Raw genomic sequence first — 12,010 nt, forward strand, 5'->3', positions numbered from 1 at the left:
AGGAAATTCCTGAAAAGAGAGGGGTTTTTAGTGGGTAGGGAGTACCGAGTTGGTAATTCGACTTGGTACTCGAGTCCCACATAACTCACTGGATCGACCGGTGGGTATGCATAAAATGCATTTTCCCCTCTCTCGTAAAAAAAAAAAAAAAAAAATTTACAGGTGAGTGAGCGAATGAGAGAGAGAGAGAGAGAGAGAGAGAGAGAGAGAGAGAGAGAGAGACAGACAGACAGACAGAGAGAGAATGTATGTGTTCGCATGTGTGTCTGTATGTGTATAGCGATCAGCTGATCGCAGCAGGCGCCCCGCGTAAGCTCCCGCGTCTGACGGTGAATCGCGCCACCCTTGCCTGCCTCTTGTATTCGACCCGTCATACGTTATCTACTTCCTTTAATAATTCAAAAACTAAGCTTCGGACGAAATTTTGCCAAAGGAAAAATCGTCTTAGAATTGATTCAAGAATATGTCATTTCAGGGACACAGGGGTTATTTTGAATCACCCTGTATACACATACATATATATGAAGTAACCAGAATTTATCGAAAATATATGTATATATATAAATTAATATCAACTCGATTAGCAGAATGAATTATTAGTAGAGTGAGAAAAACAACTAATTGAGGACAGAAACTGATTGAGTGCAAACATTTACGAAAAAAGCAGATTATGTTTGGAACAATATTATACGTTTTATTGAAAAGCTTAGTACTGACTTGAAAAGCTTACTGACAAAGGCAACTATCGTTTATGCCAAAGGGTTATATCACTCCAAACAGCCTCCAGGAAGAAAGCGTTTCCATGTGTCCGGATTTAAATTTCACACAAGTAAGATATATTTCTCGTTTGATTAAGAAACAATTGAATGTTATTACCTTAATAGTGTAATTAAAAATGTATAGTGTAAAAATGTATAATAATAAATTATATACACTATATATATGATAATAAAAAATAAAACTATTCAACATAAAAGTACTCTCTAAAAGTGAATCACTGTATTATCACTGTAATCAGTGCTGTACTTATAACCGCTTGTAATCAGTGAGTATTGACTGTTTTTCAGTGATAATACACTGATTCACTTTAGTGAAAGTAATATATATACTACTTTCACTAGACTGAATCAGTATATTATCACTGAAAAACAGTCAATATTCACTGATATGGTTATAAGTACAGCACTGATTATAGTGATAATACACTGATTCACTTTTAGAGAGTACGATTGTAAATTTTTATGTAAATTATACGAAAAATTATCGAAAGTATACGTATAATGATTACATAATAGTAATTAACATAATAGTAATTCATTAAATTAAAGTATTTGTTTCTGTAGTATATATTTTTGGAATATTCATAAAAGAGTAATTGTTTGTATTTTCATGTCAAAGAATCATTAATAAATTCGGAAAATTTTTATATAAAATGTAAAAATTCGATGCTAAATTAATGATTAAATATAAGCATTATAAAATTTGACGGACGCCTTCGTTACAGAATCGCGAGTCAATTATTATAAATATTTAATGATATGCTTTCCGTTAACTTTATTTATTTATGAATTCCATATCGCGCGGAACTAAATATTCTTGAAATAAATTATTAAATTATGATTGCGAAAATACCGTGTTTTTTCCGCGTTCTCTTCGCGTCCTTATACAAGATTATCATTTTAACAGAAGAATTTTATCGCTGTTTCTCTCGTCAGATAATATTCCTAAATATTGCTAATTAAATATAAAGAAATGTCGAATAAGGGAGTGAAGATTCGATGTGATAAGTCAGCGATTAAATATTAGCTTCAAAAAATTTAACGATCACTTTCGATATTATAGAATCGCGAGTTAATTATTATGAATTTAATAATTTGTTTTTTCAGTTATATTTGTATTTACGAATTTTTTTTTTCGTATCGGAAAATATTCATAAATAAATTAATAAATTACCGTTGCGAAAACACCGTGTTTTTCTCACATTCTTTTTCGCGTTCTTAGACGAGATTGTCGTTTTAATAAAAGAGTTATCATTGTTTCTTCCGTTAAATAAACGTTAATGAAAGTTGCGTGGCTCGTACCGCCGAGGAGTCGAAACGATTTTCATCATAGAGAATTATTTCTCACCGGTTCTTGTGAGATCCATTCGCGACATCTAGTTCGGTGTCCTGTTAAAAATTGAGAATTTTTATTCTAAGATTGAAGGAACTAATCCCAGGATTTCCTGGCAATTTCCGAAAGCAATGATTTCGTAGTAATTCAACGACGATACGCTTCTTTAACGTCGAATTAATTTAAATAATATATATTTAGATGAGAGAAATGTATCTTTTCTTTTCTTCGTTAAAAATGTTCTATCATTATAAGGATTGGTATTATTATTGTCTATACAGGGTGACCCATTTTAACTTAGGCAGCCAAATAACTCGAAAAATAAGCAAGATAGAGAAAAATGTTTTAGACAAAAGTTGTATGGTTTCGAGGGGGCCATAAGATGATATCATAGGTTTGACCTTGAAGAGTCATTTGAAGGTCACGTGAAGGTCACTTCAATTTTTTTAAATGGAATACCCTATATATTTTTGTACATTCTTGTAGCTTATTTCGAGAGCTTTCCAAAACACTATAATTAAGTACCTTTCCGTTAAGTACTTTTTGAGTTATGATGCTTGAAATAATTTCTTAATTTTACATAAACCGTAAAATATCTTGTAAAATATTCATTTTTCGATTATCTTACCTTAATACTTTTATGTACAAAATAATGAGAGGAATCAATTGGTGTAAAGAAAACACATAGTTGTTTTTAAGAAAAAATATGGAATTGTTAATTGCAAATTACATATTTTTTCTTCGAAACAACTATGTGTTTTCTTTACACCAATTGATTCCTCTCATTATTTTGTACATAAAACTATTAAGGTAAGGTAATCGAAAAATGAATATTTTACAAGATATTTTACGGTTTATGTAAAATTAAGAAATTATTTCAAGCCTCATAACTCAAAAAGTACTTAACGAAAATGTACTTAATTATAGTGTTTTGGAAAGCTCTCGAGATGAGCTACAAGAATGTACAAAAATATATAGGATGTTCCATTTAAAAAAATTGAAGTGACCTTCACGTGACCTTCAAATGACTCTTCAAGGTCAAACCAATGATACCATCTTATGGCCCCCTCGAAACCATACAACTTTTGTCTAAAACATTTTTCTCTATCTTGCTTATTTTTCGAGTTATTTGGCTGCCTAAGTTAAAATGGGTCACCCTGTATATATAATGCCAGAAAGATTTAATAGTAGATTAAATATGGATATGGCGTTGTGTATAAATTTTAATTTTTCAAGTAATTTCGTATTGTAATTAATTTGTATAATTTTTTTGATAAAAATGATTACGAACGAATATATTTTTAATTAATATAATTTGTCTCTTTTGAAAAATTATTTCTAGGTGCTGGGGATATTAACATTAATTTTTAGTTTCTTTTAAGAAACTATTTGCAGGTATTAGACATCCATCGCCATTTTGAAATATTAGTTTTTAGGTATATACCATTTTATATATATATGTATAATAAAATACATGCACAAATTCACGTATCCAAAATATTTTTATAATTTTTAATAATGTTATATATTATATATACGCGAAATTATACATGAATACATAAAATGTGCGAATAATTAAAAATTTCGAGACAAATCGAAAGGGTACTCCTATATCAGTAAGATATTGATTAAAAGAAAAGAAATTATTAATTTCAACGTTATAAGAATAAGAATCTAAAGAATTAATCTAGAATTAATTGATTTATTTTATTTTGCACATTGTTCGAATTGAAATTTTTTAAATCTTGCTGATATTGGGTTTGATTCGTCTCGCGCGCGCGAACGGTATCCCAAATTATATGTGTTCACACATTTAACACAAACTCCAATAATGCATGTATTTTATTATTTATAAATATAATCGTTCGTAATCATATTTCAATAAATAAGGTCGTTATATCTATTTAATTTTCAATAAAGAAATATATTTCTTAATAATGGAAAAACATATTTTTTGATATCAATTTCGTGAATTGAAGATAATGACGAGGGATAATTGTCGTTGATTTATTACTGAAATCATTGCTATCGGGAATAGTCCGGAAGATCCAAGATTCGTTCCCTCCTTCAGTGAAGTTCCCGACGTTCAATGGATCACTTAACTTTTCTTCGCAGATTGATCTTGCGAAATCTGATATAGAAACAAGATATTAATCGTTCTCCATTTTTAAGATCGCTCCTGTTTTTATCGGATTACCGGTATGTCACTTGCGTATCTGCAATTGAATATTTTGAATATTATCGATTTATTTATTCGTCGCGTTTTAGCGCGAATTTTAAATCACGATTTATCTTATAAAAATTCGCAAGTAAATCGGTTGGTGAATTGCATATTCACAAACATTACAGACCTCAAATGTTTGTCGAAATATTTTCGATTTTCTATATTTACGTGATAATAATTATATCGTGCACTATTGAGAGCTTCGATTATTATATTACAAAAATTATACGTATCGCGATCAAATATTCCGCATATTATGGACTTATTTATTCGTCGCGTTTTCTCGTAAATTCGAGTCGCGATTCATCTTATAAAGATTCGCAATTGACTCGGACAGTGAGTACTGTATTCGTAAATATTACAGACATCAAATTGTTTGTCAAAATATCTTCGCATTTATGTGATAATTATATCGCGCGCGATTATAATGTCTATTGAGTCGCTACGATTATAATTATTATATTATAAAAGGTATACATATCCCAATCGGATATTCCGAATATTATCGATTTATTTATTCGTCGCGTTTTCTCGGGAATTTTAAATCGCGATTTATCTTATAATTTAATCGTTGACTTATACATTGAAGCTTTATTTATCTTTCCACGTCTTTGAATATTGTTTATAATAGTTCGTGCAAAATGCTGGTAGTGCAAATATTTTCTTCTATAATTTAAAAGACGATCGATAACTTTATTAATGATTGTTTTAAACGTGATTCTTTACATTATTTAAATTTGATTAAACTCTATAATTACATCGATTATTAGAGGGACTTTGAAAATCATTAGTTCCGTTATTTTCTATTAAATGTGGCCACAACGCGATTTTTAATTATATTTTAAAACTTATAGAGCTCATTTCATCTTATTCACCTAATCATGGGCGAAATAGGATATGTATTTTATTCTCAATCGTGAAATTCATATAAAGTCGCGTATTAATCACAAATAAATCGGACAGTGAATTTTATGTTCATAAACAATACGGATCACAAATGTTTGCCAAAATATCTTCGTCTGTCATCATTTGTGCGATAATAATTATATCGCACGCGTGTCTATTGATGGTTTCGATTATCATATTATAAAAGTTATGCGTATCTCGCAATCGAATATTCTGATTATTGTCGATTTATTTATTCGTCGCGTTTTCTCGCGAATTTTAAATCGCGATTTATTTAGTAATTTAATTGTTGATTTCGAAGTTTATTCTATCATTTTATTTTGAATATTTCCTTTGATAATTTATACAAAATGCGCCAGTAATGCAAATACTTTCTTTTACAATCGAAGAAACGATCAATAATTTTATTAATGACTCTTTTGATCATGATTATATACGTATTAAAACTTATTAAATTCTATTATTGCATATCTATTATTAATAATAAATATCGCGTAATTTATCTTCGCTGATCAGTCTCGTCTGGAGATTCTAAATTTCGTCTAAATTTCGAATTATATTTTATATCAAATTTGTATTATATTTTGTCATATATTTTGGGTAATTATGCAGATATACGGAGCCACTTCCGATTTCAATAATTTTCACATATGTTGTCAAGGTCAACACTCTGAATAATGTTATAAAGATTTTAGCCCGCGCTCGTTGTTTATTTAAAAATTATTAACAAAAGAATTTCACAATTTTAATGCTTTTTATCTCCGAAAATATTGATTTGAGAAAAAAAATTTTAAGCAAAAAATAAAGCCGCTGAAAAACTACAAAAAAAGTTGTATGCATTTTTTCCATAAACCTACTATTTTAGCTGTTATATAAAAAAATAATAATTTTAAATACATTTAAGACAATTTAAATTTATATAGAATTTAATACAATTTAATACAATTAAAAATTATCACAAATGTATGTGTACACACACACACATGCGCGCGCGCGGGGAGTGCAAGGGGGGCCTTTGGCCCTCCTCCCGCAACCACCCCGCCGGTAGGCAAGATGGACCTCGCTTTATAACTTACAGCATATATCCATTGTGATTTAACTCTTCGCAATGCGTCCCCTACCGGCGGGGTGGTTGCGGGAGGGGGGTCGAAGGCCCCCCTTGCACCCTCCGCGCGTGTGTGTGTGTGTGTGTTTGTGTACACATACATTTGTGATATTTTTTAATTGTATTAAATGTATTTAAAATAAAGAATAATAATTTTAGGAAGTAGCATAAATGTTTATCTATTGTAATTTATAATTCATTTATATTTTCATTGATAGGATACATAGCAGCCATTATTCGAATGAAAGCATCTAATCGGTTTATCGGTTATGTAAAATTAAGAAAATTTACTAAAATTTGGTAGATCACGTCATATAATCATTCTATGACGTAAAATTGTGTTCTATTCATTAAACTCTTTTGGTTAATAATTTATTAATAAACAACGAGCGCGGGCTAAAATCTTTATACCATTACTCAGAGTGTTGACCTTGACAACATATGTGAAAATTATTGAAATCGGAAGTGGCTCCGTATATCTGCATAATTACCATATTTTGTAATATATATATTTGTAATGTAATTATTTTTATGTTAATTAATAATTTAATATGTTTATGTTAGTATGTTTATGTTAATATTTTTTATGTTAGTTAATAATTTAATTTGTAATTTATTTTGTAATGTTTTTTTTATGTAATTGCAAATTAATTGTAATTTACGTTGCATATATTATATTGTAATTATGTAATATATATTTTATATGTGTATTATATTTTCTGTTTGGAAACTCTGTATTAAAAGAAAATAAAAGTAAAATAAAAAAGAAATAAAAAAAAATTTTTCCTCCTCGATGTTTCTCTACCTTAACGAAGGCATTTGCCAGGTGGGGAGGTTTGAGTACTCTCGTGAACCTATGCCGGCGGTAATGTACGCCGATATTCATATAGATTATTCTTGTATTTAACATCATTTTAAGTATGATCTTAGATTGCTTTTTAAGATTCCGTTTAGTTAGTAAAATAATTATATTCCAACTTACTTAAGACGATCTTAAATATAAGAGTGAATTATGAATATCGGCCGTAGTTACTGGTAGGGTCAGTCATGCCGGACAAGTCGAAGGGGAAGAGACTAATAGAAATACCAAAATTATATAAATATATATTATATTATCTTAATATTTTTAATAAAATGAAAGAAAAAGAGACAATAATCGAGAAAATAGAAAAAGGCAACTACAGTGATTTGAATATCTATACCTGAGAACAAAGTATTCCAATGTACTCCATAGGAAGGAATAAGCATGACAACTGGATGGTAATCTTTATGATGTTAACACAAATGAATACAATAAATCATAATAATCCAAGAACTCGAAGAAGAGAATATATTGGATAGAAATGTATAGTGATTGGAAATGATTAGAAACTAAAAGACAGTATGCATACAACCTATTTATTAATAGTAATACTATTTTGTAATTATATTAAATTTTAAATTAATATTAATAATATTAAATTTTAAATTAATTATATTAAATTTTATAATTTAGTACATTGTATTATATAAAGTATTAAGCATAAAAATGTTATGCTGGTATGAAAATCATAATAAAAATATATAAAGATAATGTTAGCTATATTAAAATGGAACATATAAATTCTTTATATTTTATATAAAGGAAGAGACTTAAAATATTTTACAACATCTATATTTTTCGAGTTTTAATTATAAAGACTTTAGAAGAATCAGTGATTAATTTGACAAATTCTATACATGTATTAATAATTATAATAAATTTATAAATAATTAAAAAAGATTGATAAATATCAAAGATCAATTTATTACTAATTAAGAAGATTGATAGAAATACGGTTAAAAATGTTTTTATCCCACAGCAGGCATTTTGTGTTTTGTAAATAAAAAGATATAAATATGACGATAAATATAGAAAAATATTTATTTTATCTTTGAATATTACAGTATTTTTCGCGATTGAATAATTTACTATCAATTTACATACATAAGTATCTTGTTCTACAGCACTGGTGCTACCGGCATTTTGTGCACATAGCACGGAACAAAACCAGAAATTGTGCACATTATATATTACTCTCCGAGAATATTCATGGACTTTGGCTTTGTAGTTCATGTCCACGTTTTCAAGTCCATAGAGGGAGTATCTCTTTCAGGGATCATCTAAAAGCAGGCCATGACATCTCTCAGTCTTTTCTCTGGCGACACAGAGGACACCATGGACGTAAAAACGCCTTGGTAGAAAAGCAGAAAACAGAAAAGCAGGAGCCAATCACAGAAGAGCAGAATGCACTGTTTACTACCAGTACGAATTGTGATTGGCTTCTAATTTTCTATTTCCCGCTTTTCTGCTAAGGTCTGAATGCGCCCTAAGAAATACATGGATGGAGCATAAGCTCTCTTAGACGCGAGGTGTCGAAATCTGAAGGGTGGAATGGGAACTGAAGAGCTTTTCGCGAGCCGAGAGAGAATACTCATCAGGGCTAGATGTCTCATTTCATCCTTTTAGATCTGCTTGTACTCTGCAAAATGTGCACATGTGCGTAGATGCGTGTGAGTGAGACACTTAGCCCTGAAAATCTATCTCAGGCCCGTTATTCGCTTATGTACATACATACAATGACAGTTTCCAATCCAGTTTATATATAGTTCAGTGGATTGAAATAAAAAAATTATATCAATATTGATAATATTTAAATTAGCAAAAAGAAAAAATGGTGCCAACAGTACATGGTGTTCCCAAGCGGTCACCCATCTAAGTACTGACCATGCCCAATGTTGCTTAACTTCAGTGATCGGACGAAAACTGGTGTGTGTGTATAAGTTGTTTATTGAATGCCCATTTCAGTTACAATAATTTTTTAGAAACCAATAAACGAGTTTTTACATTTCATCTTTTAAATGTCACTGTGGTCTCCGAGGAGAATCTCTTAGGACTTATTAGTTATTTATTATAATTGTTCTATGGTCGGTATGGTAGTTATTTTTATTATCGAGGTGATTCGCGGACGGATCTTTACAGGTCGGTATTATGTAATGTTTATCCAGAGAAAAAGGCGCAGGAAAAAACTCCGGAGATCTGTTTTACGCTGTTATAACATAGTATAAACTAAAATAGTTAAAAAAGAGAAACAAAACAACGCAAATTATCAGTCTATGTAGACATTATTCTATCCGCTATTCTTTTATATACTTAGGCACTAACAGTTTTGTAAATATCCTTAGAGGTTATAATATGTACATTGGACGGGAATACTGTTATACTGACTTATTATTACGACTTGTAAATTTTATTAGTCTAAAAGGTTAGCTTACATTAACTTATATACATTACTAGTAGCATAAGACTAGTGGTCTGCAAAAGGGATGGCGAGGAGGAGGGCAGGGGAATAAATCCCCCCTCCCCCTCCTTACAGCACCACAGCTCGGTGCTGGAAGATGCGAGGGAGCCACAGCTCCCTCAAGTCCGCATAAACGGAGTAGGAGTACAGGGGGGGAGATTCAAACTCCCCTCCCTAGGAACGCACGGGGCCACCTTAGGATGGCGCCCAAGTACGATTCCCTCTAGGCCTGGTCGCCGAAGACGGGGGCCCAAGGCGACCAGTAAATAGGCCTACGAGGAAAGTGGGTGGACGGCGTGGCCCCGTCTGCCCACAATGAGGAAGGAAAGCGGGGAGCGGCCAACAAAGCCCTCCCCGGGAAGGAGGCCCGGCAGTAGCACCCAAGTTTGCCGGGCCCTAAGCGCGGAGGGGAGACACAGTCGGGGATGCCGATGTAATGCAACGGCAGTTCCGGGTTCCCGCCTGCTCCTCCAACGCGTGGAAGGCCACCCCAGTGGTTTTAGCGGGTAAACTGGCGGGCCAACACTTGGCGCTGCCGGGAGTCCCGCATAACCCTCGCTCCTCCCCCGGGGACGAGGGTATGCATCAAGCATTTCCACTGGGTTACCAAAAAAAAAAAAAAAAAAAGTGGTCTGCGCTTTGGTACATTGTCATTAATATATATATATTTATTTGTTTGTGTGTTTTAATGGATTTTTCCTTACTTTGCACTAATCATAGGAAAGAGAAAGAAAGAAGGAAAGGAAGGCTACTTATCTCTTTCGAGCCACCAGTATTTGGAATTTTCACGGTGTTTATCCTGTATATCTCTTTCTGGAAGGTCCATGCAATAACGTAATTCAATCTTATCTCTTAAGCAGTTTACATTTGCCGGATATTTTATGGTTTTTATATTTTTATGTCTAGGTATGTGATAAATGGTTGGGATACCATTTATGTCTTGTATATAGCCATTAGCGTCTAAATATGGGAAAGCTTCAGGAGGGATAAAGCCAGAGGTTAATGTTTTTGCGTGGTACTCTGGGTGTGGATATAATGCACCAAAAATTAAGCTATTGTGTTTAATGAGGCTTGCATTTGCAAAATGGTCTCGTGTGAGTTTTATTATAAAATTGTGTCTATTCTTGGAATATCTGCTTTATCATATATCTTTTTGTTACTGTAATGTTTGCAGTAATCATGTTCTGGGTTTGCGAACATTCTCAGGCAAACTCTTAAGCATTTACGTTCAAACTGTCTGACTTTTTCCAATTGTGAGGCACTGACGTTATACCACACAGGGCATCCATATGTAATAATAGGTCTAATTAGAGGTAAGTAACATACATATTATTTTTATTTTTGTATTTAATATTTTTGAGTAAAAGAGTCTTTTTTGTTGAAAGAAGGCTTTTTTTGCTTTTGTTAATTGTGTTTCTATATGTTTGTTGAACTTTAGCTTTTCGTCTAAATAAACTCCTAGATATCTTACACAACTCATGTGTGGTATAATCTCATTTCCATCTTTTATGGAGAATGTTTTATAATTCTTTCATACGTTTTTGTTCGCATATTCTAGGTTCTGTCTGAATAAAATGGTTTTACATTTGTTTATGTTTATTTTCAGCTTCCACGATTTATAATATGTATTGATTCTTTCGAATCCATCTTGAAGCTTGCATTGTATTCGTGAGGGCCATGAATCCTCGTGATAAATTATTAAGTCGTCCGCAAAGGCGATGGATTTTATGGGGCAGACCGAATTTGTATTGCAAAATTTCAGCACGTAACATGTGTATATATTGAAAAGAATGGGAGAGTTTACTAAGCCCTGTTGCAATCCATTTGTTATAACGAAGTCATTTGAAGAAGTAAGCTTTCCTATGGCGGTCACGAAGGATCTTTCATTTATCATGCTCCAGATTAATTCTATCATGTGATCGGGGAATTTGTTTTGACTAGGCTTGACAATGAGGCCTGATAGCCAGACCGAATCAAACGCTTTTTCTAAATCTATGAGACAGGCGCCTACGCACTTCTTGTCATTTATGACCCAACAGATGTCTGAGGTAAGTTTATTAATAGCGTGTAAAGTGGAGTGTTTGGATCTGAAGCCGAATTGATTTTCGGGTAAGACGTTTTTTTCCGAGCACTCTGCTAATATCGCGTCATTTATTATCATTTCATATACTTTACTTATATTCGGGAGTAGACTTATGGGTCTATAATTTATTGGGTTTGTGTCTTCTTTATTTTTTTTTAGGATCGGTACTACAAAGGCTTTTTTCCAGTGCAGTGGAAAATATCTATTGCTTAATAAATTGTTAAAGAGGATCGCATAAGCTCGTATCATGGCTGAAGGTA

The 12,010-nt window shown here is 31.9% G+C and overlaps 1 long non-coding RNA gene across 1 annotated transcript; it reads left to right on the top strand.

The window, feature by feature from the left end:
- The first annotated feature begins 10,851 nt into the window (after positions 1-10,851).
- Positions 10,852-11,710, top strand: LOC145959387 (uncharacterized). The gene is made up of 3 exons (XR_014435018.1): positions 10,852-10,980; positions 11,274-11,517; positions 11,609-11,710. It is a non-coding gene; the product is annotated as an uncharacterized LOC145959387 (long non-coding RNA).
- Positions 11,711-12,010: the final 300 nt, after the last annotated feature.

The sequence above is a fragment of the Camponotus vicinus genome, unplaced genomic scaffold (genome assembly GCF_025532165.1).
Source record: "Camponotus vicinus isolate PSW18456_S1 unplaced genomic scaffold, iyCamVici1.0 SCAF_1, whole genome shotgun sequence".
Lineage (NCBI taxonomy): Eukaryota > Metazoa > Arthropoda > Insecta > Hymenoptera > Formicidae > Camponotus > Camponotus vicinus.